The sequence below is a fragment of the Vidua chalybeata genome, chromosome 1 (assembly GCF_026979565.1).
Source record: "Vidua chalybeata isolate OUT-0048 chromosome 1, bVidCha1 merged haplotype, whole genome shotgun sequence".
NCBI classification, from domain to species: domain Eukaryota; kingdom Metazoa; phylum Chordata; class Aves; order Passeriformes; family Viduidae; genus Vidua; species Vidua chalybeata.
The window spans coordinates 126,365,714-126,388,209 of NC_071530.1; the positions used below are offsets into that span (position 1 = coordinate 126,365,714).

Here is a 22,496-nt window from a genome sequence, read left to right on the forward strand (position 1 = left end):
GCAGCTCTGATTAAAGGGAAATTCACATAGAAGAAAATAAAGGGCTAGTGCACTAATTTGAAATCATCATAGGATACTCAGCCAGCACTTGGATGGGGGAAAGAGGGAAGCACATTCACTTGCAAACTGTTCATTTTGCACAGTTTGTGATCCTGTCTGGCACTTGTCTGCCAACTCCATGTGTTAGAACATTTTATGATTTTTCCACTGCTATTTCTAAGGCTTGGATGTGTCCTAGATTGACATGGGCGGGTAGAGCTGTGATTAGAGATGTTCCCTGGAAGATAAGATTAATGATGCCCTGTATGCAGTCAGCAATATTTATAGAAGTCCAGATAGTTTATAGAAGAGTATCACTCACTAAATGACAGCTTTAGGATTTTCTGACTCTTCAAAGGAAAGCCATGCAAGCAACAGCTGTGTCAAATCTAGTACCATGGAAACAAGGAGTGATGAAAGTACAAGCAGTAGCTTTATCGAAAAGCTCCCATGGACCCTCTAACATCCACCACTTCCTCTTCCAAACCACAGCACCCCATACATTCATGCAGCACTTGGTGACAGTTGCTTACACTGAGTATTTGGTATATTTTAAGTCTATTTGGGAACTGGACATTTCACTGCTGTGCACTTCCTCTTTCTGTATGATGGTAAACAGCTGTGCTGCATTGATGCTGTCAATGGTTCACTCAGGCCATGAGGCTCCCCAGCCACCAACACCCTAAAGGCAGATGCACAAAACTTTTCAGGGATCCCTAACTAATTTTAGACCACATTTCACTCTTGTTTTTTATCCAAGCTGCCAACCAAAGCCATTTGGTTTGGGTACATCCCCAGCCCAGTGTGGGTTACAGTGCAGTGATTCTGACATTCACCCTAACAAGGAGCTCTCCAGAATGCTCACTTGTTCAGAGCTCAAAGCAACAGAGCTCTGTTGCCTGGCCTGATGGACCCAGATGCTCAGCAGACTTGGTGCTAACATGGAGTTGCTGTGCTGCTCCTAATCCCTGATTAGTCAGTTTTGTCCAGTGAGGAAGTCAGTGTACTCCAGTGTATTAAACAGTAAAAAGATACCCTCAGGTCATTTGGAAAAAGGCAATACATAAGCCTTGTCTTTATAATCTTGCATGTTGTGAGGTATTCTATGTACATATAGAGGCAGTCACTGCTCTTTTTTTGGTCAGTGTGAACTCACACTCTGAAAGAACGAAGAAATGCATTGATACCATGTGCAATAAACAAGTAACAGGTGCATATTAACTACACTGTTTTCCTAAGGAATAGGGTGTAATGAGGCTTGTAATAATAATCAGTGGTCAAAGACATGGAAAATTTGCTGCAAAGTATTGCTCTCCTTCTGTCTTGGGAAGCCCAAAGTGTAAGGACCCTCACCTGCAGGGTTCATCAGTGTAAAAACTGGAGCCCTTGACCATTGAAGGATCCTCTTTGCTCATCCTGTGCCACCCTACCTTACAGAGGAAAAAGCAGGCTGGTGTAATGACTCATGGGATATTCTCTGCCTTTCTGCTCCACAGCTGGGCCTTCAGGAGTCCAGTGCACCTAAGCAGAGAAATGGAGAACCCTTTCCAAAGCAAAGGAGGAAGGATATCAAATGATCCTGGGTTTGCAAAACTGTGTAGCAGCAAAATACTTTGTTGGAATTACTCAAAGGTCAGGGAAGAGCTTCCTCTTTGCTTAAAACCCTCTTCAATCAGCTGACTTGAGCTTGATTCAAGAAAAGGAACTTGAGCATATTTAATAGGCTGATACATCAGGTGATGCAGGGTACTCTAATTTGGATGGTGCATCTCTTCACCACTTTATTAGCAGTATAAGAAGTTATATCAGAAGTTACTATAAATAGTCTAATTATTTTATTCTCAAATGACAGTCTTAAATAATATATTCCTTGAATCAAAATCAATATCTAAATGCTTCTAGATACTTGCACTGAGCACATGTTTTGATTGTTTTAGTGGTTAATAATCATGCTTCAAGAAGGAAGGTAGAAATAGTAAAGAAAACAAAAGAGCATTTGGCTGGAACAAAAGAGAAAAACAAGGCTTGAAAATATACCATCCTCACTCTAAATCTGTTCCTGGGAGACATTTAAAAGTACAGCATTTTGCAGATCAGCTTAAAAGAGGGTGGTAAACATAATTTCCTCCTACTCTCTGTAGAAGTGCATCAGGCCCTCTTAAATACTTTCTGACTAGTGATAGAAGTCATATCCAGACTGCATTTTGAAATCAAAGTATTTTAAATCATTTTTAGAGACATAAACAAGTGTTCAATTAATGATAATGCCTACAGATACAAAATGCACTAGTCCCAGAATGAGTAAAATTCCCCTGCTATGAGTTCTTAAATGTCACCTTCTGTTCTGCATTTCCTAAGGTTCTCTCTCCCTGGAGAAGAACTTGTCACATCATCAAGTGTATGGGGGAAGAAACACTAAAGGTAAGGCCTGATCATGAAAACTCTGATGTGATTAATCACTTACATGAGTAATCCTATCCATTAATCAAAGTTTAATTGGTTTCCCACACACATTACACAGGAAGGGCCATTCTTCTTCCATGAGTAGTAGAGGTAGGAGGCTGCATACTTGAAAGGTCAGGTGTCCTGTTCCTTTCAGTTTCATTTTAGGGATGTATCCTGAGGAATAGTGGAAAGGGGATAGGATGGAGGAATGGGTGTGAGCTAGGCTGTTGTGACTGTTCATGTGAAGAATCTGAGCATTGCTATAAGTGACTTGCAGGATCCAGCTCCTAATTTCTGTTGAGTAAAATTCTATTCCCATCTAGTTATCTAATCCTTGTGAAGTCTCCAGGTAAATGGAAGTGTCAGATGATTCCCATTTGAAAATCTGTTACTATTTCTCAAAGGATATTGCAACGGAGCAGCTATCTAGGTTAAGGAGAGGGGACTGTGAAAGTATCTTTGCCTTTCAGAAAGAAAAATAGAAACAGGAAAAAAAAATCTAAACTTGTGGAGGATTGAGATTAGTTTCATTTGGAGGAAAAATGTCAGAGTAATTGACCTGGTTTGTCATCAATCACCATACTGCGTTAAATAAAGTTATATGATAATAACAAATTATATGAATAATAGTTTTTTAGACCTTAGGCCTCATATCTAACAACTGCAATATATCTGACTGCGTGATAAATGTCAATCCCAATTCATGAGAAGGAAAAGTCTGCCCTCTTTCAGCATGTTATGTTCTCAGTAATAGAAACCTTTGAAAAAGTGTTTATTTTTGTCGTTCAGAGACCATTTTTCTTAGAGTGGATATGAAATAGAAAAGTAATATAGCAATTATTACCCAAAACAAATAATCCTCATCAAGCCAATCAAACATTTTGTACTTAGGAAGTAGTCGCTTTATCTTTGATTTCAACCCTTTGCACTTTGATCAAAACTGTACCTTTTGAAGTGTTCCCTATTCATAACAGGGAAAAACTGGGTCATATGTCTGCTCCAGTAAAACGTACTATGTATTTCAGGCACCACAGATTTGCTTATGGTTGCTTAAAGAAACTGGAGATTCCCACTAGGGTTGAAAAAAAGCTTTATTAAAAGATGTTTCAAGGGCTCAAATGAAACTAATTGCCCAAGAGGGATAGGGAGTCAAGAAAAAAGTAGGTTTGACATAGGCAGCCATCACTCCTAGTCATTGCATTCCTGGGACTGAAGAGCTAATGACACCAGACTCTTAGGAAATTCAGTGCCTGCAAGCTTGATTAGGTAAGACAGCAAGTCTAATTGCATTTAATGAATGATTCAGGAAGAACTTCAAGAGCCTAACTTTATGGTAGCAGGGTGTTGACAGAATTAGGTACATGCTCTATGCCTATCTTGTGACCTAGCTAATTATGGGTTTTTAAAATAGTTATTACACTTCTTCCATCTAGTTTCATAATTTCTTGTCTGTTTATTCTGCCAGCTAAGATCTAGCATTTTGTTAAAATTTATGATACCATGAAAGCAGAAGCAGAAGCTAGAAATAATGAAAGAAAAAGGAAAATGGACTAAACCTGATATTTCTGCAGTGCAGTGTAGGCAGACAGATATTTATGCCTCCATGGAGTCCCAGTATTATTAATGTGTATTCACAGAGATCAGTAAGAGGATTTTGACCTATATTGGTCTGAGTGATGAAAACATAAAGGTAAATGTAAACAAAGAAAATGGATCAAATATAAAAAGAAGATTAGAACATCATTCTTTTTAATCCTAAGAATATTTTATTTAAGATAAAATAAATATTAAGATAAAATAAAATAGGGAAGAATAAAATAGGGAAGAATGACAATTTACTTTTAAGAGGTGGTTCTTAGATATATTATTTTTCAAAAATAAATGATTTGTGAATGTTGACAACATTGCAAAAGGGAAAAACTATATTGATAAGGACAACCTGCAGCGACACCATCAAGCTGTCCACCATCAAATCCTTCCTGAAGTCTAAAAACCCTTCAGCATGCTCCTTTTGCTTCAGCAAGGAAAACTTGCTGAGGCACATCCAAAGCTATGTATGCCAAGGTTCCAGCAGGGAGGTGTTGTGTTCAGGAGACAGATAATCACCACACTTTTCAGGCCTTTCTGAATGCCTTGGTCCTTCAGTCACTGAAATGTATGTGCAGAATTCATTCAGCAGGTACCACTGATGATTGCCTCCCTGCACCTTACTTCAGGTGTCATACAAGCCTCACTTTCTCAATTCCCACAGCCTCCATCACTTACCTCCTTCCCTAGCTAGGACCACACCACAGTGGTCTAGACTGCCACGTGCTCTGAGTGTAGATTCCCATTTTGTGTTCCATGTCTTAAAAATACATGTCTTAAAAATACAAGAGCCGGGGATAACCAGGGCACTGTGAAATAGGAGTCACAATCTGACAAGAAAAAGTTGCTACCAAAATAATATAGTGATAACCTACTGAGTGGCTGAGTTATAGTCACTGGTTCCTTTCTTGTGGTTAGCAGAGTAGGTTTCTCCCATGGTTTTCTGGTTTCGTGTCCAACTGAATTTCTGTAGTGCTTTGAACAGCGGGGTGGCTAAAAGCAAAGCATTTTGAACTATTACATGCATTTTACAATGGATAAAATAAAAGCAAACACAGAAATAAAAGTGATCTACAAAGTCATCCTCCGTACAATCAGAAAAAAGCCCAAGGTTCATACATTAACTAACGAGATTATTTTTACTTCCCAGCAGTAAGAAATGATCCACTGATTGGAAGAGCAATAAAGACATGCTTGAGAGAATGAGGGCTCTCAGCCCTTTGAAGCAGTCAGGGGAATCTGGGTTAGACAGTGGCACCACCAGTCATGCAGCCTGTGCTCAAATTCCTCCTGCAGCCTTGTGAAGACTGTGACGCAAGACTTCCGCAGACTTATAAGGTTGAAAATATCCTCAACAGCTTCAGCTCTTGCAAGGCATTTCAAGATGTATGCAAAACCTGCTGCAACAAGCCCAGTCTGGATGTGCAGAGTTGAATAACATGGCACACTCTGCAGTATTTCTGTTATTAATCCTCTGTTCCAAGGGACTGAAATGCAACAGTAATTAATCACTGCAGGATGGAGCTAGGCAAGAAAATGTTCCAGATAAGCACATAGTATTTTTCTTTCAGCAAAACTGAAAATATTGCACGTGTATGTGAAACACTGGGCAGATTACTCCAGAGCCTTGAAATTATTTCATTTTCCATGTTAATAAAAATAGATTTAACAGCAAAAACTGGCATACCATGGGGTTTTGTAGCAATGGAATTTCACTAGATAAAAATGCTACGACCAAATTAGAGCCTGTCTACCTCTGTTCCCATGTCTCAATCAAAGGTCCTTTATTTAGCCCTTCCCCCAGTTCTGCAGGGGCTTTTTAAACATAAAAGCTAGGCTTTTTCTCATGACCATAAACTAAACCTGTGCCACAGAGTTTCTTCACAGAGAGCTATTAGTGGCCTTCTGTGAGTTTGAGCTTTAAAATGTGGTCCTGGAAATTCAAACACCTTCAAATCCATTTTATGTCTGTGGCTCTGTGACTACTCTGAATCCTTCTGGTGTTCTGATAGAAGCTGTGCTATCAACAATGTCTGACAATATTTTTTGCTGTGCTTTTTTCCACCTGTTTTCTCTGGTCATCTGTGAGGCTTACATCCAGATAACTTACCTAAACTTCCTCCTTCAACCACAGCATCAAGAAAAAAAGGGGGAGAAACATTTATATTGCAGGTAGTTCAAGCCTGTTTCCCAAGGGAATGACAAGTAGGAGTATATTTACCTGAGATTTTGTTGTTAGTTGCTCTGGATAGAGAATATCTGTGGAAAGTTCACTGATGGCAAAATAACCATGAGATAAACATCACTCAGATGGTGTAAGCACAAGAAACACTTCTCTCGTTGTATGGCACTGTCCTAGGGTGACCAGAACAGGCACAAAATGAGGTGCTGTGCAAGAAGATGATGGTTGACTTTGTAATTACTTATAGCAAGACAGACCCTGAAACTAAAGCAACCGTGGCCTCTGATAAGTGCTGCACACTATGGACACCAGCAGCTGTAACTGTGCACCAGCAAGTCTTCTGGTTTTGTGCCCTTTGTTTAGTTTCACAGAAATGAAATGTCACAAGTCTATTTGGATAAAACTCTATTTAGATAAAACGCAAGCATTTTTCAACAGATTTACAACACCCAATAAAAACTCTGTCATATTTTATCTATTCAAATTGAATGGCTTGTTCTGATTTGGACTCTATTACAGTGTCAATCAGTTTCTTATGCCAAAAATATTTTAAATGTTCATCTTTAAACACATGTTGAAGAAAGCTTGGCATTTATAAATTTTAAAGGGATAATATGCATCTTATGTCTTTTTTCTTTTTAGTTTAATGTTCCTCACCTGGATTTATTATGGGCTAGGCCATAGTTTCATCATCACCACACAGAAAGCAATAAAAAGCAGCATACATTAGAGAGAAACAACTAGAAATGTCTAAATATGTCAGCTGTACCATGAAAGCTCTTGAATACAGCAAACCATGCACAGAGAAGCAAACTAGAGAAAAAGAGATGTCAGTAATAGCATTGCTTTCTCATGGTAACTGACAGGAATTTTTCTACACTGAGATTATTCTTTTTGGCCATAAAGACAAAACATTATCAGGACACTAACTTTCAACAGTTTCCCACTACTTGAAGGTATTTATCCCCAAAATCAAAAATGAAGACACAAATGAAGTTAATATGCTATCAATTTTTAAAAGGTAGCCATAAACTCAAGTAGTAAATCTCTTCTAAAACCACATAGCAGTACATTGCCCACTGTGTTGAGCTGATAACAAAATTGGTAATTCAGTATTGCAAGTAACTTTTTTTTTTTTTTTCTGTGGTTCTTAGTCTTTTAGAAAATGCATGAGCTGGAATAACTGCTGCCCTGGAATTTGGTCAAGAGCAGTGAAGTCTTGCAGCCTACGCTGAAATTTGCTAACTTAAATCCAACAAAAATATAAAAAGATTAAGGTAAGAAAAAAATATTACTTGATACAAACAGTAAAACCCCCTTTCTCCCCTCATCTTACTGTCTTGCAGTCTCTTTATTATCACTGTAGACCAATATCTATAATAGTATTCAACATTAATTCAGGTCTATGGTGGTCTGAGATGGGATAGGGCCTGAGATTCCAATCAGGAATTCATTAGAGTAAATAGGCTCATGTCCTCACCCTGTATGAACAGGAAGAGAGGTTTAGCTCCTCCTTTCTTGCAATAAACATAAAATCAATTAATTACACGGCCCTTTCCCCCCAGAATCCCATTCAGACCCCACAGAGAGCAAAGCTCTCGAAGATGAGGTCTAGTACATTCCACTAGTACTACACTAACTTAACACCAGTTTCCAGGTTTTCATCTGAATGTAGCAAAATATTGTGGTGGGAGTAAATTACTCTCTGTAAAACTGAACATGATGAGGCATGTGAGGGCTTTTAAAAGGGCTTTGAATCATCTCAGTCATCTTCACACTTTCCCCACTCTTTGGCAAACGGTACAAGACGTCTCGTTTTTAAAGGTCTGTTGCAGGCTGCCTGGTACTACTTGTGATTCAGCCTCCTTTTTGCAGACAGGTTTTCTTCCAACCTACACACCAGGGAGGCGGTGAAGCAACTTCAATTCACTCAATCTCTGGGACATGGAGTCTAGAGGCAATTTTCAGGAATGTATTACTACAGAAATCATAAAAAAATCTCAGGTATATCACCAAGGATTTGCTTCATTGTGCTACAGAAATAACCCGAAACCCCAAAATCAGTGCCCTACCAAGTAAAACAAAGTCAACCAGCCTGAATTTGCCTGTGTTCTTCTCTATTTATCTTGCCCATGCAGCACTGGTGAAAATGATTTTTCGAACTAGTAACTCTAGAAACCACAGCCATGAGGATGAGACCTGACTAACTATCTTAAGGTACAGCAGCTTTACTCACAGTAGCAAAATGTAGCAGTAAATGAAACTTAGTTTATTAGTTTCTCTTTTTCTCTGTCAATATTTTTGCAAGTAAAATTCCAAATCAGAAACCATTATATGGTGGTTAAATATGTGGGACATTTTATCAGTCTGGGTGATCAGCTCTGTAATGATCATAATGCTTTCACCTGTTTTAAGAAAAAAAAAAAAAAGTTCACTGGATGCTTCAAACAAAGAAGATTGTCTGATTTTGAGCAAAATGAATGAATACAAAACACTTGGACCCTTTTGGTCTGGTTATAAACAAAAGTATCATTTGATGGGTTACTGCGAATTTCCTGGGATACAGTTATCTGTGACATTCTGGAAGTACCTATTTGTTTGATTGTGCTAATATTTCATTCTGGTTTTGCCAGATGGAGGTACAGACACGCAATATTTTCAGAAGTGAATATGGGATATGCCAGAGTGGGGACTGAGACACTGACTCCATGGTTTGTTGGAGTCAAAAACTTCTGCTAGTCACAGGAGGGAAAGAGAGCGCTGCAGTGTTTTAATGACAGGGATTTAATTCAGCTTCAGAATGAAACAAAAATGGTATTGCAATTTTCAAGAGAATGACACTCATAGTATTCTATTCTTTTACCAAAACTGACAATTACTGCATACCTATGTTTCGTGATACTGTCAATGCAACTTTTCTTCTTTGACTTAGCACATAAAGAAGATGTACATGCCTATCCTGTCTACAGTTGCTTAGCATAAAATTATAAATCTTACGTAAATCAGTACAAAATTCTACTGTTTTACTTCTAGAAATGTAATAATCAGGGAAAGAAATGAACAGCCCTACAGATTTCAGCTTAAACAAAGAGAAAGGGTATTAAATAAGTACAAGTTTTTCTAGTGTTGCTCATTAATTTTTTTTTTTTTTTTAGAATCCTGATGTATAGGCATTCATAAATATTCATAAATATGACTCAGATATTTTGAAATTGTATCATGTGTTTTACATCATGAGTTATGCTTTTGGGGTCCCAGTCCCGAGTTTTAATTATTTTTATTGATCTCGGGAAGCCTATTATCTTTTTCAGGCAGTCTCTACAAAGTTCAGCCTCACAATCAAATTAAGTTCTTTTGTCCTGTTTTGAAATGCAGAATATTTACATCCTAAAGACAGCTATCTTGAGCTAATCTACCAGTGAACAGATTCTCTACAGCCATTGTCTCTAGGGGTTGGGAAGGGTGAAAGAGAGGTTATTTACTTGCCAGATTTATTCTACCTGAGCCTCTCACATGCACAGTATGAGCCACGGCTTTCCACTGGCTATCAGGCAGAACAGAAGCAGATGTCTGACAGCTTTGTTGTACAACTGATCACACAATATAAGCTAAACTATTCTCTGATCCAGATCCTGGACTAAGGCCATGCTTTGACATGGTCAAAACGTGCTGATTTCTGAGATCACCGAGACTCAGTGAGAATTGACAAAGCATTTTGGGGAAGAATGGAGGAACACCCCATGAAAAAAATCCAGGTCACTCTGTTACTGACAGTTCACTTCCTTGACCCATGATTGATTCAACACCTACATCCAGACAGTCCCAAATAGCTCCAGGTTTTTGTCACCCAACAATCCTTCTGGGAAATATAACAACAAAGAACCTTAATATACGACAAAACTCCAGGCAGAATCACTCCTCAGGCATGGCCACAGTGGCTTCTACTCAGAGAAAAATGTGTCACTGGCTGCAAAGAGATGAGTTTCCCATGTCTGCTATCTGAGAATTCCCTCAAGAGATTTCACAAATAACTGATTGGTCGGTCCTCTAGGGACCCTAGAGGACAGAAGAGGAATGTCATGAGCATGAAAGTGTCTTTGAAGGATTTTAATTGGAGAGAGGTCTGCTGCTCTTTGCATTTATTACTCAGATTCAAACTCTAACAGGATATCTGTGCTACTTAGATACAAGCTCTAACAGGAACTGATGCTCAGCCATGCCAGCTGAATTCATGCATCAGGAACTATAAATCATATGAACAAAGACATTATCCTTACATGAAGGTCTGCCAATATTTTGGCTTCAGGATCCAAGAAAATTGCCTTTCAACATATATTACAGGCTGACTGTTCTCTTAAAAATCGGTACTAACCAAGGACCTTCCGTAAGAACAAAGAAAGCTACTTCTCATCTCTCAGAAGACATCAAATATTTATTGAAATCTTTATTTATTTAGCCACCCACAGAGAACCACATACAAGAGATCTTAGCTGCTGGTTTGACCTTGACTATTTAATGAGATGTATAATGATTCCATTGCAGCAAGCCTGGCAGGACAAATGCAAGCAGCCACTGCATTAAGATCTCTCATATTCTACAAAACCAGCTGTGGGGAATCATGGTAATATTAGATGAAGGAAACAAATCTCAGCATTCAGGATCGATATATGGTGGCACCAAATATCAGATGCCAAAAGAAGAACTAATGCTATTTATTGGCCTATTTCATGCCATAGTTTTTTTTCTGTGTAGGACATATGAAACATACATGTTTTATGGTGGCTGATAGCAAATAATTTGTTATTGCTCAAAATAAAATGTACTTAAGTAGTGTCTTCTCTCCTATTGTGTATTTCCCGCTATTTATATCTGTGCCAAGCAAGTGTATTTCACTCACAAAACAGACATTTTGAGATTTTTTTTTAGAAGTAGTGTTTGTCCAAGGATTATATGGCAGTGAAGCAATAAATCCCTTTCCAAAAGTCTTTCCAAAAGCAGCAGGGAGTATTAGAGGTCCATTAAGCTTGTCAAGACATAAAACTGCAAGATGTGCCTCCTGCTCAGAAGACAGGTTTGCACTGTGTCCATACCTCTCCATCTGGAGACACTGTGAGGAAACTAAATCTAATTATAGTCTCTTGGGCTTCTTTATTGTACCAAGGGACAAAGCTTTCAGAATACAGGTACAGATGATGCTTTGCCTACATTCTGGTTTTTGTAAGTTAGCTTCTTTAGGAGGAATATTTGTCACAATTCTGCATATGTCTTCACTCCAAAGTTTTCACCTATCCAGAGATGAGAATGGCTGTCCCAGTTCCCTGTAAGCCTCCTCATTTGGAGAGTCAGAGGTGCTCTGCAATGTCATATATTACACAAGCTATAATGATACTTTTCAGACATTGAGGGCTTTTAAAACATAGGCATTGTTATTAGGTACTTATGTCTGACTGCTCTTTATGTTCACCCATAAAGATGGCCTGTGTCATGTAGATATCTTGGAAGAAGTGCAAATGAATGAGGGAGCTGGAGGTGGGAAGGTCAACGGCTTTACAGCTCAGGTCAAAGAGACATTTTAGTGAATGGGAATGGCTGGGTTAAAGAAAGTTCACAGTCTAATACGGGTAAGGGGACTGGTGTCCCTGAGAGAGGCATGTATGTTTAGGATAAGCAATTAATAGGGATTTCCAAGACAAAAACGGCTTTATGTTTCAGAAGAAGACCAAATAAACTTTTTTTTTCCAAAAATCCTCTTTGATAATCAGTTTCATTGAGGAGCACCTCTAATACAGAGATAGGTCACTGAGAATTAATGGAGAAGGTGAATTCTCATGTGGGCTATCTCCTTTAAGTGCTCTTCCATTGTGTGAACAACCTCAAGGCAGACCGTCTAACACAGACAAACTTCCCCACTCTATCTGATCTTACACTCTACTAAAAACATGTTTTTAATGACCAGAAAGCTCACCTTCAAGGTGGAGTAGTAAACCAATCTGTAGGTCATGCCTAACCCACTGGAAGTTGGTGGGCTTTCCAACAGGAAGAGCATCAGGTGTAGAGTAGGAATATCCACACTGGAGGACATTCACTCTCCAGCCTCTCAGTGCAGACCTGTCATTGTTCTTCCCTGCTGAGCCACTGCCCCAGTACCAGGCCCCTTCTCTATCACTTGCACAGCCCCTTCCAAATCTGTAACTTCTGAGCCACTGTACTCACCTCTGGGAACATCATGTAGATTATGGACATGATTACAGAATCCCAGTATTACTGAGCCATCTGAGGTAATTTTTTTCCCTAGGCCAGTGTATATAATAGCCACTTCAGCTTGGCCATGGGGTAATGGGGATGACTGCACTCAAGGGTCAATAGTATTCTTGCTCCTTTTGAACACATCTCCTAAGAAGCCTCTTTCACGTTGGGCTGTCTCCTCCCAGAGGCACAGGCAATACAGAGGGGAAAAGCGTGCCTTGTACATTCTTTTGCTTTGTGTGGCTCTGTAAGCCAAGCCACAGATTTTTATTTGCTTCTAGGCCTGTGCAGCTTCATAGTAAGAACTTTTCGACAAGCATTGCTGGAGATATATTATTTCTTCTTCAGTAGAAACTGAAAAATATTTCCATTGTAAAAGAAACTTTTACAAGTACTTTTAATCAGATGTTTTCCTGATAGCCACTTAGAACTCCAAGTCAATTCTTTCAGCAGAATAACACCACTGTGGCCTTGCTGTTGTGTTACATTCACTGTGCATATCTCCATGGACATTTTACAAACAAACAAAAAGATATTCTGCTCATATCTGTCTGTATCCAGTGGAATTTAGAAGTGCACTTAAGAAACAAGACTAGAAACTACTTTTCAAACACATTTCCCTGAGTTCTTGTGGGATTTTTTTGGTCTTGAAAAAAAATCTTAAAAGAGAGGTCATGTGAAATAAGATAAATATATACTGGAATACTATCACTAGCTTCATGAAGAGGTTAATAAGAGGGTTTATAAAGAGTTCTGTTATCATACATCTGTCAGGAACTAGTGGTGCAAACCCATCTAAATTAGTTTTCCTAGTTAATGTGTTGTCTATGCAGTCTGGATAATAACTCCTAGCTCAAAGTTTGTTGACAACATGGGAATATCCTTCTGGATGGATAGTCTTTTATGAGATATCTGTATAACATTTGCTTGGAAAAGTTTTCTTTTTGAAATTTCTTGGTGGTTGTCAGTCCTGTGGCAGAAATACTCTTGGGTTTAAGAATCTAGTGATAATCAATGTGATCAATTGCATTTTGTGTTATCTGTTGTACAAACCAGAAGACTCAAATCAGAGACTAAAGCATGGAATATTTCGAAAACTAATGTTTAGATTAGGCCACCTAATTTTAATATATCTTCAGTTTATATGGTCTTGACTTTGAATTATGTATTTTGAAAAAAAATTGTAGACTCAGTGGCCATCTTTTTAAGCAGTAAAATGGAACAAAGAATACAATATATCATTGGTAAAGCATAGTTGCAAGTCTGGCTTCCCTTCTTGAGGAATTCAGAAAGACAAGCCCAGACTTTCTGTCTTGGCCATTCTCCTTTCACTTTTACAGTACAAAGACATAAAGAAAGCAATTACACTGACAGAACATTCCTAAGGTTTGAAATTTGGGGAAGAATGACATGAGGGATTCCTGTTAGTAATACACAAGAGGCAGATTTTTTTTCTGAATTTGTAGGTAAAAGGGTCAGAAAGTTGTTCAATCCTATGTTTCTGGGAATAGGAATAGGTGCACACTTTTCACAATAAAGAGAGATGCACACATACACATGCAGCTGACTTCCAGGAGCCTCTTCTCCCTCCTGCTCTCACATAAAGACAAAGGTTTCAGGGATTCTGAAAATTTGTTCCTTTCAAGGACCTGACCAGTTGCTGTGCTTGATGCCCCCATGACAGGGCTGGCCCTCCTGGCTGCCAGGGCTCTGCTGACTCACTTTCAACTTTCCACTGACCAGGACCCCCAGGTCCCTTTCCCCTGCACTGCTTTCCAGCACCTCATTCCCCACTCTGCCTGTACATCCAGAGTTGCCCCATCCCAGGTGCAGAATCTGTCGCTTTCCCTTGTTTAACTTCATATGATTGGTGATGTCCCAGCCCTTTGATTTATCGAGGTCTCTCTGCAGGGCCTCCCTGCCTTTGAGGGAGTCAACAGCTCCTCCCAGTTTTGTATCTGTAAACTTGCTCAGTGTCCCTTCCAGCCCTTCCAGTCCTGCATACAGGTCATTTAAGAAGATGTTAAAGAGCACAGGGCCTAAGGTGGAGCCCTGTGAAACCCCCCAGTGACAGGTCCCCAGTCTGATGTCACCCCATTCCCTGTAACCTTTTGTGCCTGACCTGCAAGCTTGTTGCTCACCTATTGCATGATGTGTTTATCCAGCTGTCAGCTGGAAATTTCATCCAGAAGAATTTTATGAGAGACAGTATCAAAAGCTGTACTGAAATCCAAACAGATCACATCAATGGGCTTCCCTTAATCAACCAAATTGATTACCCTATCATAAAAGGAAAAAAGGTTTGACAAGCAGGATTGTCCTTTAATGAAGCTGTGCTGGTTGTGGCCAAAGATTGCATTCTCTTTCAGGTGTATTTTAATACCTCCCAGAATAATCTTCTTCATAACTTTACCAAGTACTGAAGGGAGACTGAATTCCCAAGACCACTCAAAAATCATCAAGAGTGGTTTTGTAATGATGTCAGCCAGCTCTCTGAGGATTCTCAGACAAATGCCATCAGGCCCCATGGATTTGTAAGGATCCAGCTGGAGCAGCAGCTTCAGGATTGACAGGGAGTTGATAATTTTTGCAGTCATGGTCCTCCAGGTCAGGGCACTGGAACCCCTTTGGTCTGTTGAAGGCAGAGATAAAGAATAAGTTAAACACCTCTGCTTTGTCTATATTCCTGTTTTTGAGGTGACCATCCTCAACCTGTAATGGGCTGATGTTTTTATACTGCCTTTTGCCATTAATATATTTGAAAAATATGTTTCTATTGTCCCCCACATTTCTGACCAAGTTTTATCTCCAGCTGAGCTCTGGCCACATGAATTTTCTCCTTACAGTGGCAAGCAATCTCTCTGTATTCTTCCCATGTCAACTAGGCATGCACCTTTCTTTTTTGCCTTATTTTCAAGAGAAGATTCCTGTTCTGCCTGTACTGCTTGATTTCTGACATTTAGGAATTTCCTGCTCCCATGCCCTTAGCAGTTGGTTTGAAAAGTCATCAGCACTGATGAAAAAACCTAAAGACTCTGCTTACAGGAAGTCATGGGGCTTTCAGAAACAACAATGTACCCCTCTGCTTGGGTAGAGCCACCCACTCACCCACACAGATTTCACAGAATATTCTGACTTGGAAGGGATCCACAAGGATCATTGAGTCCAACCATTAAGTGAATGGCCCATATGGGGGTCAAACCCACAACCCTGGTATTATTGTTCTGCTCTAACCAGCTGAACTAACATTACACTCAGACCACTTTTTAGAATCTCCCATGAAACAGGGAAAGGGAAGATTGTAGGCTGGCTTTTCCACAGGAGAACAGAGTGTCATATGACTTAATGAGCTTTAAGAACATGTGAGGACATATCAGATAATAATTGCATATTTGAATATTTCCATGAAAACATCTTGTCCCAGCTGATCCAGAATCCTTCCTTTGGGGAATGAAATGTCTGAGTCCTCTACAGAATGAAAGAAAAGGAGAACTAAGGCAAAGCACTGAGTAAGTAAGCACATTTTTTGTCAACCCACAACAAACTGAAAAATGGCTTTATTTCCTGCAGTGAATTTCATTTGGATAAGAAATTAAGGAAAACCAGAAGCCTCTTTAAAAAAATAAAAATTACAAAAGTGAAATTTTTGGTTTTTAAGTGCTTCAATTTATTATTTTTAAAAGTTTCATAAAATGTGAGATTTTACATAGCTGTTAATTCCCTGCATCCTGCTGCTCTTCACTTCCTGAGCTAGTTCTATTGCTGGGTGAAACAGAAAGATCTTAGAAGCAGCACTGCTTTGCACAGTGAGTCACAAGATGGAATAGCTAAAAAGAGCTCCACAATTTATTCCTGATCTTAAATGGGATCTGACTTGGATCCTTTTGATCAAATTGCTGTTGGAAACCTCCTCTTGTGAGCCATCATTAACACTTTTTGTCTTCTTGTGTATTTCCCTTGATGTTATTACAAGCAATAATCACTGAACGAGGGAATCAAATGCACATTTGAGGGAATCAAGGACATTCAGAGCATTTCAAGGTGACTTTTTCTTAGTGAATGAACTGATTCTGCATAACAGCAAAAATATAATGTGATTTTAGATAGAGTTGGCAATTCAAAGTGCAGTGTCTTCAGTTATAGGGGGTATTGAAAGCAACTTGTCAAGAAGAGAATAAAGTTATTCAGTAAGACACCCTTGGAAGCAACAGAATTAATATCATTCCATGTCTCTAGATCAAGGAATCATAGAATAGTTTGGGTTGGAAGAGACCTTAAAATCACCCAGTTCTAACTCTCCTTTCACAGGCACAGGCACCTTCCTCTAGACCAGATTACTCACGATGCCATCCAACGTGGTGTTGAACACTTCCAGGGAGGGGGCTCTCACACCTTCTCTGGGCACCCTGTTCCAGTGCCTCACCATTCCACAGTAAAGAATTTCTTCCTAATATCTAATCTAAACCTACCCTATTTCTTTCTAATATCTAATCTAAACCTACCCTCTTTCAGTTTGAAGTCACCCCCTCTTTCCTATCACCACATACCCTTTAGGTACAGGAAGGCCTGTACCCACAGGATATGTGGTGATAGGAAAGGGGGGATGTGATGATAGGGCATCTCAGATAGTCATGGAAGAGTGATTAGAGATGGGCTTGCACTGATTATCCATTCATTAGGACTTTTAAAAGGCAAAAGCCCCTCAAAATTACCTGCCTAACAGCACAATTAAAATAATTCTGGGGTGTAGGATTAATGAAGCAGAGCATTTTTGTTATAAATGTTATAAATGTTGCAAAAACACCCAATACGCTTACTCTGAATACACTGCAAAGTATCAAGATGCATTAAAACCATCATCCTTTCAGGCTATGTGTTTTCTTATGTTGTTAATTCTTAATCTATTTTAAATCTACCCACTCACTGTCAGACTGCAATACTTCTTCAGTCAGCTTCCCATTTACAAGACGATGTCCTGAGAGCTGACATCAATGGAAAATGCAAGCATTCACTTCTTTGCCGGATTTAGCTGCACACTGCTCCACAACCGCTTAGAAACCATATTTTTCACTACAGTTACCTCACTCAGTAGCTGGCATATTTTATACTACTAAACTCCTAGAATGTCAGCTTCTAGTCATGGGATAAGTTCTATATCCTTAAGAAAGAAACAGTGAAAAGTTAGTGACTCTTCAAACAATTGAATAACAAAAAATGAAGTGTGGATAAACTTTCTTATTTGACATACATGAGAACTGAGTAAACTACCCAAATTAGAAGTGAGAAATAAACACTGCTAGAGTAGGCTCAACTTTAATATAACCTTTGACTCCAAATATATAAACCCCTTTGTGTTTCCTGCAAAGACTCCAACAAGTTTCCAAATAAACTTCTCTGCTGACCACTCTTTTACCCCATGCTCTTTACCAGACTTCAGAAAGTTTTAAAGATTCTTCAGATACCCCCATTCCCCAAACATCCTGCCTTCCACCTCACAAAGATTATTTTATGTCCGTCTACACTTATTTTGTCAGGAAGCAGCATAAATGCACATTGCAGATGTGGAGTTCCTTATTTTAGCTAGGGCCTCCAGTGGGGATAAATGTGCAAACTGGAGCAGAGTCCCAGGGGATCGCTGTTTGCAGTTTGCCAAGCAGGGCTGTGTGCAGCACGGATGATTCACCCTGCTGATGCCGACTGCTTCTCAAACTCAGGAGAGGAGTCAAATATGGCATGGTAGAGGAACAGTTAAATATTCATCTCTTTGATACAATATCTTCACATGGAACTGAACCACTCACAGTTGTGAGGAGCTGAAATGTTTTGTTCAAGCTCATTTTCTAAACAGTCTTTTAAAAAAAAATTTTTCTTTCCTTTTTTTTTTTTTCTTTAGTTTTAACAAGGACCTGTTTCTCTCTTCTGAAAAGCTGAATAAACAGTGAAATTATTTAGCTATTTGTCTAAATACTCAAAGACTCACAGTGAGGAAAGAGTTCATTTCATGTGCATGATTGCAGACAGTCACCTCCAGTGTGGACTTGTGGTCCATTTGTGGCCACACCATTTTGCAACTGTTGAGAAAAGTCTTCTATATATAACCCTGAAGTCACCACCTTGAATGATTAACCATTCAGTTGCATATAGCATCCACTGAGAGGGCTCACCTGGTACTTCCTTGGTGTCTAACTCCTATTTTACTGGATTTTAAATACCAGCTCCCATTGAAGATTGCAGGCCCCCTGGATTCATGGTACCTGAAGGACAGTCTGGCCATAATATCTCATGACAGCTCCATCCATTGGAACAGCAACATCATGAATCACAAGACTAAAACCTGGAGGTGCAAGAAGCAGAGTTTTCTTGGCAGCTGGCCCACTGAGCTAACATTCACCTCTGGAAGATGTCCAGAAAGCTTGACTTCTTAGCAACAGTATAAAATAGCAATGATTATTCTGTCTTTCCTTCCTGAAATACAGTCATTTGCAATGCAGACTGAAAATGCAAATTCCAGACCTGGGTTTACAAGGAAGTTTTCACTCTCTATTAAAAGACCCAGTTGTCAGGTACCGATACCTCAATCCTGAGTTGCTAGAAACTCCATGCATTGCTTTACATGCAATACATGGAAAAATGTAGGCTCTAGACATATGATATCCCCAAATCTAGCTGGACAGGTGGCACATGTTAGCCAACAGAAATTGGTGAGATATAGATCACATCTCTTGCCTGTGTGGAGTCCCCTACTCTGGTATTGGTTTCAAACCACCAGATTTCACCTGGATGTGAGTCCCTTCTGCCAGACCTTCTCACCAAGTATGGCCTAAACAGTGGCTCTATTCCAATGGTGGACTTGCCTGGGTATTTATGCAAAAATGTACAACTAGAATAGATTCATTCATGTGCTGTAGGAGGTTGAATCTATGTTTTCCACACCCAAATTACTTTACCAATGGTACTCAGGCGGAAAGGATTCTCTTCAGTCACTGTTGTGGAAGCTATAGTGATTCTTGTAGATTTATTAAATATTCACTGTGCCCTAGAAAAAACGGCATGAATGAACATGTCACTATAGCTCACTGTTTTCTTATGATTTTCATCTGGGAGAAGAGAAGAATCTCACTTTCTGCACTCTCTTCCAATTCAAAATTTAAATATTTGAAAAGAAGTACTCTCTTCCACAAGAAACCTATGGCTTAGCCCCTTAGTGTTCACATATTACTCTCCTTTTCTTGCTCTGACCTAATAAATATTTAATTATTCCCTGGAAACTGGAAGTTGAGAGAATTCCCCTCCAGTCTACTATCAGGTACTCTCTTAGAAAATGTACTGGGGGCCTTGTTCCCCCTTCTGTGAATGCTTAAACCATTACAGGTCATTAGGTCATAGATCTGAGGTACTGTAACTACCAGCAGCCTCTATATTTTGTGCAGTCCCTTTTCTAATAGAAGTGGTCTAAACTGCTTCTGAGTTGAGCAAGAGAGATAGAAAGAACCTCCCCTGCAAAGCCTGAGTGAGCTATGCATCATCTGGCTCCTTAGAATGAAATATTGATAAAACTGAGGCATTTCCAACATACTTAAAATAAAACATTAGAGATTTTGCTAATAAGAACATAAGTGACTGTGGACTTGGACAACTCTAAAATCAGACAAAGAAAAGTGTTGCATTCTGAATGCTTAACTAGCTAAAGCCAAAGTCCCAGTTAATTTCTATTGTCCTTTCCAGACAGAGGGTCCTGAGTCCTTAAGCTTTTTTTATGCTCAGCATTGCAGTGACATGCCAGGGATTGTGTGCAAGGCAGAGCATCCCTGGTGTCACCTCTCCCTGGAACTACCACAGATTGCTCTGAGCTGTCAACGCCTGCACCTCCACAGTCAGGCATATGTTGTGAGATAGGGCAGATGTGTGGGGCTGTCCCTCCCTTGCTGTGTGAGGCAGCCTGGGAGGAGGCCCTTGCAGGCACCCCTCTGACCATGGGAAATGGTGCCAGGAGGAGCCACTGTGTACATCTAAAGAAATCTAAGAATCTTTGCCACATGACTTGAGGAGTTTAACTGGCAGTTTCATACTCTGTCATGATTGTATTACAAGAGAAATTTTGAAAATAGCACAGGTTTTTTTTTTTTTTTTTTTTGATTCTGCTGCCAAAGGAAGAGATGGGATATCTGGCAGCAGAAAGCTGCTGGTTTTGTCAATAGGAGCACAGCCAGGAGACAGGGAAGAGTCAGAAGTGGCACCGGACATTAGGGCTCTAGGTTGCTGCTTACTTTGGCTTTAACTTTTCAGACTTGGTGCATGAAATTAGGGAGGGACTCTGAAAATTTGTCCCCACAAATTCAACAGTGAGAAGATTACTCAAATAACAGGAAGTTCTCTGAATTCCTATACACTCACAGTATTGCAAACATGAAGTTTGTACAGCAAGAAAGAAATTTATGCAAATGGGAAGTGCAACAAGAAGAGATCCAGCTGGTGGTAACTCAGTCAGATTCACAGAAGAGCAGAAATACAGAAGCTTGGAAAGCCATGTGCTTCAGTCCTTTGGAACTAAGCTGGTCAATGACCTACACTAAGATCATTCTGAGAGCTTTTTGTCTAACCAATCCTAAAAACCTCTGGTGAAGGATACTTCATGACTTCCATAGGAGCACAATTTCAGTGCTTTAACAGCCAAAAATAAGTTTTCTCTTATATCCAGTGAGATAATTTTAGTATAATTTAAGCTAATTTATGTTTGTTCTTATCCCATTGGCACTGAAGAATTACTTATCATCATCTTCTTTACAATAACATTTTATAGCAACGGAAGGGAGAAAAATGTTTTTCATCTTACTGGGATCAGTAGAAGGAATAATTACCTCCCACATCTTTGTCAGCTCCTGTGTGAATGCAACCCAGAGTAAAATTTGCCTACTTGGCTACACTATGAGATTTTTTTTACTCAATCTGTATGCATACTACTTTTTTTTTTTTTCTTTTTGTAGTATCCTGTAACTAAAATTTTGCCTTTCTCTGAATAACATCTTGGTACTGGTTGTATCATTTCATTGATTAGACTGCAAATGAAAGTGTTAGTAATTTAACTTTGTAGTCTAAGGAAAAATGGAAACTACTGTAAATAGAAGGGTTTGTCCATGTGCTTAATCTTTCTTTCTAGAACAGACCTGTTCTTCTCTTAAGAATGTAATTCCCACTCTGCTGGAGAAGCATAAAGTGTTATACAACTCAAGGGGTAACTGTTATTGTTGCAAAACTTTTATTTAAGGCTGAATGAATACTCAGATTCTTCCATCTTATTTATTTATGAGAGAAGTTGATTCATTAATACCAGAAGCATCAGATTCTGTCCTCCTACTTTGAGTAAGCTTAAGAAGGAATAGTCCCAGAGGAGATCATTAGCCATCTTCACAAATGGAAGATTTTTAAAGGAAAAAAAAAAATAGACCTTCACTAACTCAGAGATTTCAGATTTCAGAAGAACCCATTTCTGCATCCAGAATCTGCAGTGGTACAGAATTAGTCACCATGAACATATATCTGCTGTGGTTCCAGCTGGAGGGAATCTGTAGCTTCAATACTTCAATTTCAGTGTTTTATAGAACTTGTTGCATCTTCTTTAGTCTCTCATTTTTCTCACTTGCAGGGTACTATTATAAAAAACACAGCAGAAAAGGGAAAATGAATCCCAGAATTAAAATAATAAAATAAGATTCTATTCTTATGCAAAAGTGTTTTGGTTTTGAGTTTTTTTGTTTTTTTTTTTTTTTTTTGTTACAAGGTTAGAAGAGTCTCTCTGTTAATCTAGAAAAGCTAGGTAATGAAGAAGAGGAATGAAAATGCATAGTCTGAAAATTGCCTGAATTACCTGTATTTTCTGGCAGAAACAAAGAGAAAGAGAGAGAAAAAAAAAAATCTTACAAAAAACCCCCCATGTCAAGTGTGGTTTTGTGCCTTCATAATCATTTACCTCTCAACTCAATAAATAATGGCTATCTAG

At 39.1% G+C, this 22,496-nt stretch overlaps 1 long non-coding RNA gene across 1 annotated transcript; it reads left to right on the forward strand.

Moving 5' to 3' along the window:
- The first annotated feature begins 1,444 nt into the window (after window positions 1–1,444).
- Window positions 1,445–22,182, forward strand: LOC128795055 (uncharacterized). Its single transcript, XR_008433386.1, has 6 exons — window positions 1,445–2,460; window positions 7,408–7,530; window positions 8,392–8,470; window positions 15,924–16,008; window positions 16,808–16,931; window positions 18,393–22,182. It is a non-coding gene; the product is annotated as an uncharacterized LOC128795055 (long non-coding RNA).
- Window positions 22,183–22,496: the final 314 nt, after the last annotated feature.